Genomic DNA, 15,290 nt, shown 5'->3' with positions numbered 1-15,290 from the left:
GCATAATTTGAATAACCAATATATTAAGAGGTTGTTTGGTTATATCTAATGCCCAAATCACTTTAGTTTGTGGTTTAGGTCCCTCATTTATGTGGGAGACCTTCCTTGTCCATTTTTTTTTTTTTTCATGACAATGTTTTTTTTTTTTTTTTAATTTCCAGAAAATGCTTATATATTTTCTAATGCTGGTGGCTGTATTTTTTTATCTGCCAATTGATCAATTCAATGAAACTATTGTTCTACAAATCATATTTTCTGCTATTGAAATCTACTACTCTTGCTCTTGTTTTGTTTCATCCAAAGTTGACAAACTTATTTAAATCAATCCTCATCCCTGCCCCAGGAAGCATTCACATCAGGCTGGGAAATTTAGCAATAATTTACTGAACATTCAACAGTACCAAAAATAATTTTTATATTGTATACCTTAAAATTGAGATGAAATATAATTTATTCTAATAACATAATAAAGAGATACTAAATGGACCCCCTCATTGGGAAATTCAATGCCTTACCCCATTTTTGACACCAAGTAAAACTCAAGTACCCTCAGAACCAAGAAGTGCCTATGCACTTATGCAAGTTTTGAGTCCTATCCATGTACAACATTCAAGCAGAGAATACATTTATGGTTTCAAAGAGTCCTGTATTCTCTTGCCAACTATACAACTACAGTCTAAGACTATTTGTGGATGTCCACAGACTCCAAGGAAAGGAGCTACATCAGAACTACAAGATTGGCTTTTAGAGTTGTCTGGACTTGAAAAAGATTACCCAATAAATAAAATTATTGGTAGGTTGTTATTTAAAACTTTAAAACTTAATTAAAAGACTTGATTGCAATTAGAAGCTTTCTTCAGCTGATGTCTGTCAGGGCACACCAAAGATTGGATGACTCACTGATTAATACTGACTTGAGGGCTTTAATGGGATAGAAGAATGTTGGGTAAATGCCCTTGTAGCTTTCAGGCAGCAGTTTTGTCTCTGACTGAAACTTGGGACTGAAGGTTCAGCCTGTGTTGTTCCTCTCACTTTCAGGGTGGTTGTGATCTCAATAACCATCAAAACGGTATTTCCTGTTTCTGAGAGACCTGCATTGATTAGTCAGGGTTCACAAGGAAGGAGAAATAGAAAAGGAGACAACGTAGAAGACAAAGTGGTAACTGGGGGGCCCTCTCTTATCTTTGCTTTAGGCTTTTATACCTATAAAGATACAACGTATTTAATGGTGGAATTTTCAATTCAAAAGTAAATTTTTTGCTGAAATTCATTATAGATGTATGTTTTTGAGGAAAAAAAAAAAGAAACTTTCCATAATATAAGAGACTATGCTTTGACATCTGTGTGTTTATATTTTTCTACCTTAAAGATAAGTGATCCAAAGGACAACACAAAATTTATCAATGATCCTGACTCTATTCTTACGCAATAAATATCAATAAAATTAATGTGAATATGAAAGAATTTACCTAGAATGTTTATGAAAGAAGAAGAGGGACAAATAGAATCATCTGGAATGTTTTAGATTACCTGTTGAAATATCCACAGTTGCAAGGTTTTTAATAAGCCTTAGAATTGAAAATGGGTAGTTACTGAGGATCAATTTTGCGAACCTGATTTAATGCTTTTAATTTAGAATAGTATAGCATTGGGAAATATTTTAAATGGTATTGACTTAAAGCAAGCTAAGTAGAGAATAGAAATGTAATCAGGAAAAAGAAATAATACTTTTTGTTTTAAGATTTTATTTATTTATTCATGAGAGACACAGTGAGAGAGAGAGAGAGGTGGAGACACAGGCAGAAGGAGAAGCAGGCTCCATGCAGGATACCAGGTCTCTAGGATCATGCCCCAGGCTGAAGGTGGCACTAAACCACTGAGCCACCTGTGATGCCCCAAGCTAGAACTTCTTTATACAGGTATAATATAAATATCCCAGTACCTCAGATATGTTAATACATTTTAGTCTACCATAGTTAAATCTTAATTAAGGAAAAAAATACAGATTAATATGTTTTCTTCTTTTCTTATATGACAATTGTACTGTGATTATGACAAAATATTCTCCACAATGGAGGAGAAGCTCGGAGAATATATTCTATCTTTTAAATTTATTTTCATTTTTATCATCAGTACTTTCTACCTTCTATATATTTTATAATTTAATTCTCTTCTAGAGAATGGGAGAATTCATGGAGTATCCTGATAATGCATGAACTCTTTTACTTAGCTTTTCTAGAGAAGCTCAGGATTAATCACTAGGAATGAATATGGAGGTATTAACTCAGTCATTTTAACAGAACTTTATTAAATGCCTACTCCATGACAGTAAATGGCTATTAGCCACATGCATTGTGAAATCAAATATAAATAATCATGTAGAGATAAGCAGTTTAAAAGAAAGTATACAGGTGGATTTATCTTTATAACTTTTGACATTCTTCCAACGATAAGAAGCAGGGTAACATAAGAGGAACAATAATGCGATTTATCTTAGAATCATGAATAGGAGAGTCACATAACATGTATTTTTAATTTTTAGAAATAAAATTTTTATTTTTATGGAATTTATTGCATAGTGTAGGAAAACTAGAAGCAAGAAATCAGGAGAAAAGATGAGAATACTAACTCTGGGCATCATCACTGAATGGAAGGTAGAGATACAGATATGGATATTAAGTCATTTTAAAATCTTACCTAAAACTGCGTTTTCATCACACAAATCTTATGCCCATTTTCCAACTGATTCCACCCTCTTCAACTATAGTATATGTATTGGTTTTATTATTATATAACAAATAATCTCAACAATTAGAAACTTAAAAAATAATATTTATTATCTCACATTTTCTATGAATCAGAAATCTAGATATGGCTTACCTCAGTAGCTGTAGCTCAGCTTTTCTAACAAGTTTGCAATCAAGGTATTGTCCAAGGATAAGGTCTCAACTGAAGCATGAACTGAGGAAGGAGCCACTCCAAACTTTTGAGGTTGTTCAAAGTCTTCAATTCTTTGCGGGCTCTTGGTTGGAGACTGACCTCAGTTACACCCTTGCTTTGTTGGTCACTCAGTAAAGCAGCTTACAGTACAGTGGCTGGCTTCCCTCAGAGTGAAAGAAAAAGAAGGCAAGTAAGAAAGAAACCAGATATTATTGTAACCTAATCTCAGAAGTAACATTTCATAGCTTTACTATCTTCTATTTGTTAGTGACAAATTACTAGGTCCAACCCACACTCAAGAGTCATAATTACATAAGGTTGAATAACAGGAGATGGGAATAATTGGGGGTCAGAGTTAGAGGCTGCCCTACCATACTATGATACACTTTTTATTTCCCCTAAATCTATAACTCAATTTTTGTATGAGCAGTTGTCTCAGGTTGACTGTGACTCTCCAGATATAGCCGTAAAAATCACACATCCTACCCATTTCTACCCATCCTACCCATTTCTACCAAACTACCCATTTTCAATTCTAAGGCTTATTAAAAACCTTGCAACCTTAAATCCTGAGCCATTTAGGACAGTTGGGTGGCTTACTTACACTTTCAAACCTGGAATTCTATGTAGAGACTTCTACCTATACTATATTAATAGCTTTTTTTTTTTCTTACTAACATAAAACTACTCAAACTCCAGGACTCTACCTATTGTTCTAACAGCTGAGTACATCCTAACTGAATAAAATAATTCTACATTAAAGTTATTATTGACTTCTGTAACAAAAACCTTTGAATAAAATTGGAAGTGAGTTTACTTATATGACTATATTTGCAAAGATCGACTTAAAAAGAGTTCGGACTCACTCATAATTTAGCATTTAAAATATAAACAAGTATATATTTAATGACAAAAACAAAGTCAAAATAGGTCAATCCTGAGAAGAGAAATCTCCTTTAATCCTGAATAAATTAATATTCCATACACACACACATATATATACTCTCTTTTATGCATGTGTTTCTACTATATTTTAATGTAGTTAAAAGTATAACATAAATATTTAACAAATAACAGAAGCTTATGAGCCTCTGACTTTAGGTAAAGAACATTAGCAGATGCTGTTTTACACTGATGATTTTAGGTGATAATGGAGTAAGATTAGAGTAATTTTCTCTTTGTCATCTCATCAACAAAAAGAATGACACTTATCAAACTATATTAATGTACATTTTCTTCCTAAATAGTCTCACTTTATCATGAGCAAGATCAACAGAATAGGAAATCAAGACAGCACATTCACTCACTAATTTTCACTGTGGTTAATCGTTGAAACCTTTAATGAGACCTCTTGTGCTTTTCAGGCTATCTCTAACTTGAACTTGTTCAGCAAATTTTATCTGCATTAGTAGCCATGGCAACTTCAGGATAAATATTGAGTGTTGGCCTTCCAACTGTTAAAAACCTGTAAGTTTCCTATAAGTCCATAGTGTATCTCCATAGAGACACAAGGTGCAAAACAATAGAAACTTTTCATCTGGTTCCAAGGAAAAAGTTTAAAATAAAATTAAATAGAAGATAGTGCAAATATTAAGAAAAGTTTTTCCCCCCGAAGTAGTAGAACAAATGGCAAATTTCATGGCAATTATATAAAGCTTTTATGTAAACGGATCATTATCAGAGTTCATGCTTAGCTGCTTTTGAGGGACTATTGAAGAAAGGGTAGAAAAACAGGGTAGCTTAAGACCAGTACAATTTCAAAAACGTTATTGCCCTGTTAGGTGCATATTTGTGATATATGGTTTTATGAAATATCCTCCTAATTGAAACTAAAATATAGTATATACAAACCTTTTAAAATTATGTAGTTGTTGCTGGAAACATATTGACTATTTTTCAGACCATGCTGATACTCAGCAGACCACCTTGTGTTGACTCAGTTGCACATCTATGAAATCTAATTGTAGGTTGTAGATACTTCAGGTGGGCAGGGTACTGTGCCCATCTTGCAAATATAAATAGAACCCTTTGATTTTTTAGAATACTCTACTCTGTATCAGTAAAGATTATTAAATATAAGCCCTATGGCATATTGCCTTTTTCACAGATGACCACAATAATATCTCCTATCCTACATGCTCTTCTAACAATGTAACATTGACAGTCCTGCCAAGTGTCTCCTTCCTTGGACTACATGTAGTATCACAACTGTCCTCAGTGAAAGAATATATCTGAAGTAATTTCTGACGCTAGATCATCAAAGTAGCATATATTTCCTTGATCTTTTGAGACATTTGCTTTTGTTCTTTTTAATTTAATTTAAAAAAATTTTTTTTGTATTTTTTTTATTGGAGTTTCATTTGCCAACATATGGTATAACACCCAGTGCTCATCCTGTCAAGTGCCCCCCTCAGTGCCCATCTCACAGAAGCTTAGAAATTCAAGAAAGCAAGTGTCTTGCTTTTGGAACTCAGTTGTGGCCATCTTGTAAGGAAGCCCAAATGAGCATACATGAAGAAATCACATGGAGATGACTCATCTAAGATGACAGTCCAGTCAAAATTCTGCCTGCAATCGATTGCCAGATGTATGAATTAAGATGTTTTCAGATGATTCCAGCCCTTATCTGTTAAGTTCAGTCAGACTTACTGTTTTTTCCAGGAGGCCCAAATATATCAGTGAGTGAGTGACCTTGCTCTGTTCTTGAATTTCTAAGCCTCAGATCCCCAAGCCCAGTGAAATGACTGTTTTATGCTTAAAACTTTGGGTAGATTCTTATGCAACTTCAGTAATACCACCTACTTCTGTCCTTATTTGTACCAATTAAGTCTTCAGGTCATAAATTACGTTTTCTAAATTTGGTGAACAATATTTTCATAATCTCCAGCTCATCTTTATTCAAGAGAAGATCATTAGAATGTTACTTTCACTTAAAAGTAATGCCAATTGAATTTCAAAAAGAAGCACCAAATAAACATGGAAGTTTTTGGTAAATGCATAATTTGCCTCTCTCAAAAGTTGAAAAGAATTTGAGGTGTCTGGGTGGTGCAGTCTGTTAAGTGACTGGCTCTTAGTTTGGTTCAGGTCATGATATCAGGGTTATGATCAAGCCTGTGGGGCTCTACACTTCTCATAGGATTCTCTTTCCTTCTCACTCAGCCTTTCGCCCTCCCCCCTTACTCTCTCTTTCTCTTTAAAACTAATAAATGTCTTAAAAAAAAGTTTAAGAGAATTTATCAGTTGGATATGTATAGGAGAGAAACTGACTTCAACATTGTCAGTAGTCATTTTCTTTCCTTCACAGAAAATCTTAAGAAAAACTTCCCTTTGCACAAGGCAAACATAATTCAGAAAATGTCAGTAATTTATTGGGAATTTGAAATTTAAAACCAGGCCTTTATCAGGCTTTTTTTATGTGTTCAAATCAAAGGTAACATAATGTGGCAAATATCTGGAGAAGGAGAAAGAAAAACCTGGGAAGGGTGAAAGATAAGGTGAGAGAGAGGAGACACATTGTAATGCAATTCTTTTTTAATGGATTTTGTTTCTGGTTCTAGTCTCCTAGGAGGTGCAACTGCATGTCCTGATACCTCTATATCTTTGTAAAATCCAGCTGTCTTCTGAGGTTACCTGAAAATAATGTATCAGTCATAATGCCTTTGACCACAAGGTACAGTATCAGCCCTGCTTAAACAAACAGGAAATGTGTAATCTTTCATAAAAAGGCATCTAGAGACAGAGTCTTCCAGCAGCTCAGCTATAGAGAAACCAGAATCTTTCCATACTCTGATATGCTAGTCACAGTTTAAGTTTTATTTTATGGTTGGTCCCTCTTGTGGTTATAGGATGACAACAAAGTGTGTGTTAAGTCTACATATTTCTTCATTCAGCACAAATAGCACCATCTTTTTCCTTGTTTTTTCCTCAATTATTTTTTCCTTTCAACCTGACCTTCAGAGCCCTTTAATTCTTAATTTTCCCAACATTTGAATTTTAATGAGATCTGCTAGAAAAAGAACATTTTCTCTGGCTCATCTTTTAACAGCACAGAATCAGTGACTGGATTTTATCATTTCTTTTTCTCACAAGCTTCTCACACAGGTGTAAGAATAATTTGAATTTTATAAGATTTTCAGAAGATGTAGATACAGCCAGTTTTTATTTTAAATACTATTTATTTTCCTCAGTTCCACTTTACTTTGTTTTCCTTTTAGCTAGTTCAAGATCTCTAGTTTATCAATAGGAAATGAACACATAAATAAAAGTATTAGTAGGTAATATTCTATAAAAATCATTTTTTAAATAAAAATACTCCTTTATTCTAAAGCACACACTATTTTTAACTGAATAGACAAATGGCTTATGTCAAACAGAAATGACTGACTCATAGGGAAATTACATAGAAAAAGAAAACAAATCACTCCAAATACATTACCAAAAGTTAAATACAATGTGTGTTGCTTTTCAGAATTTGTTTAAAATGTCTGTTCTAACCTTGCTCACACACAAATTGTAATATATTTAGTGCTAGTTTTGTCTTATATTTGTGTTCCTCATGGCCTTATGCACTAAAATTTTTTTCTATGCCATTGAATATTTGAAAAATACTACTATAATACATGTAAAATATTAAAAGAATAAATGCAGTACTAGCACTTTCTAGGCTTTATTTTTTAGTATTATCCTTTTAGTATTAAAATATTGTTATTATATAGTGGTTAACTTCCTTGCATAAATTAATATCCACATTTTTAATTAAAATGATACCTTTAATTTATTTTTATAAATAAAGTTATTGTGTAGGATTTTTTTAAAGTCTTGCCACGTAGATGAACATAATTATTCAAATATAATTTAAATTTTTTCCTCAGCCATTGGTAATATGTGTGAAATGATTGCATACTAGTTTTCACATATTTATCCTTTTTTTTCTATCAGTTTACATAATCAGCCCTAACAAATATTTTGTGACATCAGCTACTGGAAATTGCATAGCACTTTGTAGCCTACAGAATACAATGTAGCTTTCAGAACTTCACTATTTTTTTTACTCTTCATCTGTAACATGGATGCATAATTTTTCAGAGCCCAAAAAGTTTGTTTTGTTTTTTTTGTAAGTAGAGGCTATTTACATAAAACCAGTAATCATAAGATCTCTTTACTATTACAAAAAAAGAAAACCAACTCTAATTAAGCAGCAAGTGTTAAAATGAAAGGTAAATCCCATGAAATCTACTTTGTTGTGATAAATGCAATCTTGACGATTACAGAGGTATCCTTTAATATATGAAATTCAGATAGAGAAACCAAGCTGAATTTTTGGACATCATTGAAAGAAATTTCTAATTAATGGTGAATTCTCTAAAATAAAACTAAAATTTTTAAATAGTTTTTAAATATTTTTAAAATATTTTTTTAAATATTTTTTTTATTGTTTAGGTAAAGTTTATTTTGGAAAAAAACAATGGCAACTAATAGGAACAAACAGTTCACTCACCAATTTCTCATGGCATATTAGATATGTATTCCTCAAAAGAGTTCATTAAATCAGTGTGAATGCCACAATATGATTTTTAAAGAACTTTTGTTTGATGTGTGTTTGTCATTTTAATTTAAAAAATAGTGATTTAAGGCCAATCTGAAAAGAAAGTTAAATTCAAGTCATTCAGTATTTTTCTTCTCTTCACCACAATAGTAAAATATATTCCCTTCAGTACTTTCCCACATGAAACAAAACAAAACAAAATACCTTATAATAATGAAGTTTCAAGTAACCAATTTACTGATTTTAGTTGAGTCAGCACAAAATTCTTTATAAATAAAACAGCAGGGTGTTTACAAACACTTCTAATATATGCTTTTACTTTCAAAGTTTTTATATGTGTGGGGTAAAAATTTTCTCTGGAGTAAACTTGGCACCACATATTACAGCCATAGAGAGAATTTTTTATTCCTTCCTATCTAAAATCATTGATTAGAAGCTTGGGTTACAGAACCTCACTCTTCAAAAGTACTCAGGACTTTTTAAAGTTTCTGTTTCAGTGTATATTTTAGAAAGGACCTACAAATCTATGTGTATTGTTGAAAATACTGCATTTGCTTGGTGTTAAAGTACACTGCCTATCTCTCCTCATTGTTGGGGGCCAATCGTAAATAAGATTTTTAAAAATATTTATTTATTTATTCATGAGTGACACACAGAGAGAGAGAGACAAAGACATAGGCAGAGGGAAAAGCAGGTTCCCTGCAGGAACCCAATGTGGGACTCCATCCAGGACCCTGGGATCATGATCTGAGCCGAAGGCAGACATGCAACCACTGAGCCACCCAAGTGCCCCTAAATAAGATTTTCTTGATCACATTTCATCCATGCCAGCAACACCTCATCTGCAACCTTATCTTTTCTTTAAACTCCATTTATAAATGTCTTCAAGAAACTTTGGAAATTTCCCCCATACAAAAAGTATAGATTTAATTTTAGAAATATAGGCTATTATTGGTTAATCGTGGCCAGTGTAGAAAGCACCCTTCCAAAGAAAATAAATTCTGTTTACGAAAAAAGAAAAATGAGGTGTTTTTTTTTTGTTGTTGTTTGTTTGTTTGTTTGTTTGTTCTGCCTCTCTGCAGTTAGGGAGGATGCCATACAATTCTGTGGAAAAGTGGGCACAAGGACTTAACTGTACAGGTGGGACTGGAGGTACTTATGGTAGGATATCTGAGTTGAGTCTTTGTATTGGCTTTTGTTCATGGAAGGAGAGATTCTGAGTGAAGAAAGCATACATGAGTCACCAGACATTCTTCACTCATTATGACATAACTGATGAGGGTAATTGTTCAGGTCCTTGGGCACTATCTTGGGAAATAATTGAGAAAAAAAGTAATGTGGTTTTATAATAATTTATCTTAATTATTCATTCTCACTGTATTTAGAAAACTTGGTAATTTTTAAAAGTCATCTCTGAAGCCACCTTATTTCCAGTACATATTTTTGTCTTTAACTCTTTGAAAATCATAAATATGAATAACACAGAAACTATGATAGATAGACCTTATAATAATAGAAGATACTTACAAAACACTTCTTGAGTACAAGATTCTTTTCTAAGTATTCTACAAGGAAAATTGATTTAATTCTACACTGACCCCGTGAGAAGATATTATTAGAAGCACATTTTACAGATGAGGAAACTGAAGCACAGGGAGTTTGAGAAACTTGTGCACATTCATAGTATGCTAGGTAACTGTGCCAGGCTTCAAACCCAGTCAGTCTAGCTCCAGAGAATGTGACTCATAAAAACATAGTAGGAAAGGAGAACAAAGGGAGAAAGAAAGAAACATAATAAATTAAGGTCAAGAAGAAAGGCACAGTTACAAAAGTCAAGAGCCCTTGAGTGCAGATTTAATGAGGAACTTGGATATATTACAGCAAAGGGAAAAATGTTGGTTGGTGATGCAGGTTTTCATCTATATTAATTGAAAGAAAGATGACAAAAGCAGATTTCAAGACTTTATTCTCTGCGCTATATATAAGCTTTCACCTTGGCTTTTGGGGAAAGGCTTCAGTAAAGATTTAAATTGATTTCATTACTTTTGGTTTTGGAATTGTCTTTCTTTTTCTTTTCTTTTCTTTTCTTTTCTTTTCTTTTCTTTTCTTTTCTTTTCTTTCTTTTCTTCTTTTCTTTTCTTTCTTTCTTTCTTTCTTTCTTTTTTTTTTTTTTGGAATTGTATTTCTTTCAATTAAAATGATTTGGTGGAGGGAAAAGTCAAAAGAGGAAAGGAACCAAGAGAGGAAAGTCAAGAGAGGAAAAGTCAAGAACAAGATAACATTTTGAATGGGCAGTCCCTGGATTGTTTTCTTTGGTTTAGGACCCCACATTTACTATATCATTTCTAGGTACTAAACTTATCACATAGAGCCAGGAAGAAATTTGGTAGTAATTACAAAAATCACTGGTACAGGCTATTTGAGACTTAAAATGGACATATGAAACAGTTTCTACTAATACGATTGTATAAGACATGTTAGCTTTCTTATTGAAATTATGGCATGAAGCAGTATTATGTAAAGTGGACCATTGACCAACACATCAACAAATTGGGAAATTTTTAAGCATATAGATTACCTGACTTCTTTCCAGGCCTATGGGACAGAATCCCTGGAAATGGAGTCCAGGTTTCTATATTTTAACAAAGTAATTATTTACTATGCACATTAAAGTTTGAGAAGCCCTGGTGTGAAGATCACCCATTATTCAGAGATAGGTGTGATGGTACTTGGATTACCAACAAAATGTCAGTATAAAATACAGTGGTTACTTAGAGATACAAAGTTCCAGCCTAGGAAAAATGGGTTATTTTAGGTGGGTTGCCTACAGAGAAAAATGCACGTGTGAGTTTACTCCACCACAAAATGCGCAATTCAAACTTTTAACCAAAAGACTATAGACTCCAAATTTCATAAGATTTTCTAAACTTAAGGACTGTGAAGATGAAAATTGTGATAAGGATAATTGGAGAGTTCCACCAACTTCGTGAATCTGTGTGTTTTCTTTACAAAATGATTTAAATCACATAGTAATATCTACTGGTAGCTTTCTTATCCCTTTTCTGTAGGTATAAAACATTTCATATAGAGATCAAGCAAAGCAGTAATCACTTCCTTTGTTATTTTCCAGATATGCACTTTACATTCCAATAGTGCAGGCCTATAGTTCCCCACCTGCACTGGGCTGTTTGTTTGCTTTCATCTATACTTTTAATGATGTTTCTCTTCTGTTTAGAATGCCTTTTATGTGTCATCTCCAACACAGTTCCTTTTCTTATCTCCTCTTCTCCAACGCACATATTTCACGATGGATTAGATGCCTAGTTCCAAAATGAGCCTTTTTCACAGCATTTGTTGTAGGATGTTGACATTTTCTGTATATGTGTCTGACTTTTTACCCTACTGAACTCAAGAGCTTAAATGGTGAATACTGTCTTATTCACATTTGTAAATTCAGCTTAGGTCCAGTACCTGCCATTTAGTGGGCACTCATTGTAAATTTGATAAACTCAACTAATCAGATCACAGAGTCATGAACCTGAAAATCAACAAGCATATGTCTCTTAGTGGCCTCAAAAGACATAAATGTGACATAAATTGCGAACTAAAAGCCAAGCACTTTCTTCGTAGAAAAGTCCCTCAGGTCTTACACACTCTTATTTTAGACACCATTAAAAAAAAAAAAAAGTGCTTGCTTATTTGATTTCCTAGCACAAAGAAAATTAAAAGCAGCAATTTGGAGGCAGTGAGGGGGTGATGCTAGAGGCAAGCATAGCAAAAAAAAAAAAAATAAGTTATAGCTGCTGACTTGAGGTTATACAAAGGTGGTACCAAATGTACCAATGAAGCACTTTTTCAAATTAGATTATGGATATCAGCCTCTTAGTGTGTTCTTTGACAAAGGATAAATTCAATTACAAATCAATTGTTTAAAAACAACTATAAAATTTCATGTGTTTGGACATTACCCATGTATTTCTAAATAACTTCCATTTATACAGAAACATCATTAGGAAGTAGGAAATATTTTGAACCAAATAATAAAAATATGACATAATAGAGGTGTTGATTGTAGTTATAATAGGGCATTGAGAAAAAATCTACAGACTTCAATGCATATATTTGAAAATAGAAGAAAACTAGAAAAAGAAAACAAATTTTAAAAAAGAAATAATAAGTAAAGATCTAGGATCAATGAAATAGGTAAGGTACTTAAATTGAGAAAATGAATATAGCCTAAATTTACTTCCTTTCAACAATTACTCAAATAAACTTATTTCTAATTACTGATTGAGTTTGTGGTGTCGCATCAACTATTGATCTCTGGGTTCTATACATTCAATAAAATAATTTTACAAAAAATACCTTTCACTCTGCACCAGTGATTAAAAAGAGAATTCTGACTTCAGGAAACTCCTATTATTATGACTAAACAGACAAACAAAAACAAACCAAATAAAACAGAAAATAATCAAAAAGCAAATATATTACCCATCAATCAAGTGAACGTCAGATAAATAGGAAAACATACCAGCACACAATGAAATTTTTGCAAGTAGTGTGGCCAAAATATGTGTGAACATGCCGAGGTCAAGTAAGCATGAATTTGTCCATCAGGGCTGTCTTCCCTAAAGGAGCAGATGGGGAAGTAATGTGCAGTCTGGAAATGGAGAGACTGTTGAAATGGAAATGGAAGAATTCTACCTGTGGTTCTCTCGAGGTCAGGAACCTGAATCAAGGAGAATTTATGTCTTCTTCCACAGGGGAGATACTAGACTATTTCAGGAAAGAGAAAAAAATTGTGATCCACTGGAGAGATGGAATAAAGTTCTTGAAAAGAGGAAAAGAAAAGAAGGGCAGAACAAGACTGGCATTCTAAGCTGGTGTGGTTTAAATGTTCAGGAATCTGGCTTTTCTTAATTTTCTTTGCTTCACAGAAAACCGAATTGAATGACTCTGCTAGTGTGGGGATATAAAGTTTACTGGTGACACTGGTAAGAAGGTCACATATAGACTGAAATAGTGAAGTAAACCCAGTCCACCTTTAACTCACAGAAAAAAATTTGCACAAAGGGCTTATATGGCTCTAAATTTCAGTGATAGATCCTCCCAGTTTATGCACTTCCACCACAAACTAATACCATTCATATTCATAGGGCAAAGTTTGCAGAATCGGGCTGGGGTAGGGGGAGCTGCAGAGAAATGAGCCTATTAGGAGAGGAAAGCTCCCTGTTGTAAATTTTTCTTTCTTACTTTCTTTACTCTTCCTCCCTTCCTTCCTTTCTTCTGTAAGTTAAAGGTGAACTGGGGTAGTAACTTACTTCATTAATTAGGGATGTGTCTTTTGACTGGCACATCCTCGCAGACACTTGAGCCATACGTGGTACCCTCACATGAGATACATAGAACTAGACATAGTGATCGAACTCAATTGCCTGAGAACATAATTTCATGTTACTGAAAGAAAAAGTTCCAAATGCATTAGCATCATGGACACACATGTTCTACTCCTCATGTTCTTTAATCACTAGAGATTATCCTCTATAGGTTGTCCTCAAAGTGTGGCATATATGACTGGGCATTTTAGGACCCTTCACACATGCAATTGTCTAAGCGTAAAATGTATCTATTCAAAAATGTATGTGCCCAATAAAACAAGTCTGCAGTTTTTCATCTATCTCCCTACAAATTCCCTTCCCTAACTTTTTAGAGAAAACCATGTCTCTCTTCTGTTTTCAGTATTTTTTTTTTTTTTTATCAGTAAGGTGACAGTTATGTGCTGGTTTGTCAATGTTAGTCTGGACCATGCCTATTTTCTTGCTTGCTCACTAATATTGCCCACTTTTATTCTTAGTTTGGATAATAAACAATATAGTCACCTTTACTATGGTGCATTGCCCCAGAGGACGAATAACTGAAGCACCCTCAGATGTAATTAGAAGCATTAAGGTTGGTATTGCAAAAGTGAGTGACACTAATGAGTAAGTAATAAACCCCTTGTTCAGGCTTCCTGTTATTTACTTTCAACACACTGGAAGGAAAACCTAATGGAGTTCTCAGGTGATAGATTATTAAAAATAAGTTGAGAAATAGGTAGCTACATAATTTTTGGCATGTACCTATTGCATTCAAAGAACTGAAAAATAATCCTCAGCAAAATGAAATTGTTTCCCTGACCATCTATTTATGTAAACATACTTTCTCAACATCTACCTAAGAAAAGGAAAGAAATATAGAAATAAAATTGTGCTGGGTACTGTATTATTCTAGTATTAAGTAGTATTTACTTACCCAAAAAAAGTCCTATTAGTCTCACTCAGGGATTTATTTTAAGAAAAATTTAGATTATTATAGTAAATGTTTAAGAAAACTTGTAACATAATTTTAGTGTTTTATTTCATCTTGTACTACCAATAATTATAATGATAATCCAATTCCAAGGAACTTTTTGAAACTTAGACTCTTATGATCACAGAAAATGGAATTAAAATTTACTTTACATATAAATTTTATTGAATATCACTTGAATCTGGTCACTGATAAAGGACTTTATGGCATAAATGTGTATTACTTGAAGATACCAGCCTGTGGAAGAAGTAGGATGGACTGGTTTCATCAGAAGTGAAAAGGATGTTGTAATAATAATACCTAAATGTGCAACAAGAATTGACTTATAGATTTCCTTATGTGGAAGATAGTGATGGCAAACTTTCAAGATATTCAGAATTGATTGGGTATATTTAAATGAATAACATAACAATTTTAAAATGCTTATATTTAAAATATATGATGAAAGTTCTACATG

The 15,290-nt window shown here is 33.1% G+C and overlaps 1 long non-coding RNA gene across 14 annotated transcripts in view; it reads left to right on the top strand.

The window, feature by feature from the left end:
- Nucleotides 1-15,290, top strand: part of LOC144287842 (uncharacterized) — a 435,194-nt gene that overhangs the window by 407,172 nt on the left and 12,732 nt on the right. For 13 of the 14 annotated variants that reach the window (XR_013355616.1, XR_013355613.1, XR_013355619.1 and 10 more), the window contains 3 exons: nt 1,039-1,159; nt 4,305-4,407; nt 6,498-6,610. This is a non-coding gene — a long non-coding RNA (uncharacterized LOC144287842). Of the gene's footprint in view, nt 1-1,038; nt 1,160-4,304; nt 4,408-6,497; nt 6,611-14,339; nt 14,435-15,290 lie in introns of all 14 variants that reach the window. The other variant, XR_013355614.1, reaches the window with a different exon arrangement.

This window comes from Canis aureus, chromosome 17 (genome assembly GCF_053574225.1).
Source record: "Canis aureus isolate CA01 chromosome 17, VMU_Caureus_v.1.0, whole genome shotgun sequence".
Lineage (NCBI taxonomy): Eukaryota > Metazoa > Chordata > Mammalia > Carnivora > Canidae > Canis > Canis aureus.
The sequence above is the reverse complement of the archived record's forward strand: the minus strand, read 5'-3'. Positions and strand labels throughout refer to the sequence as shown.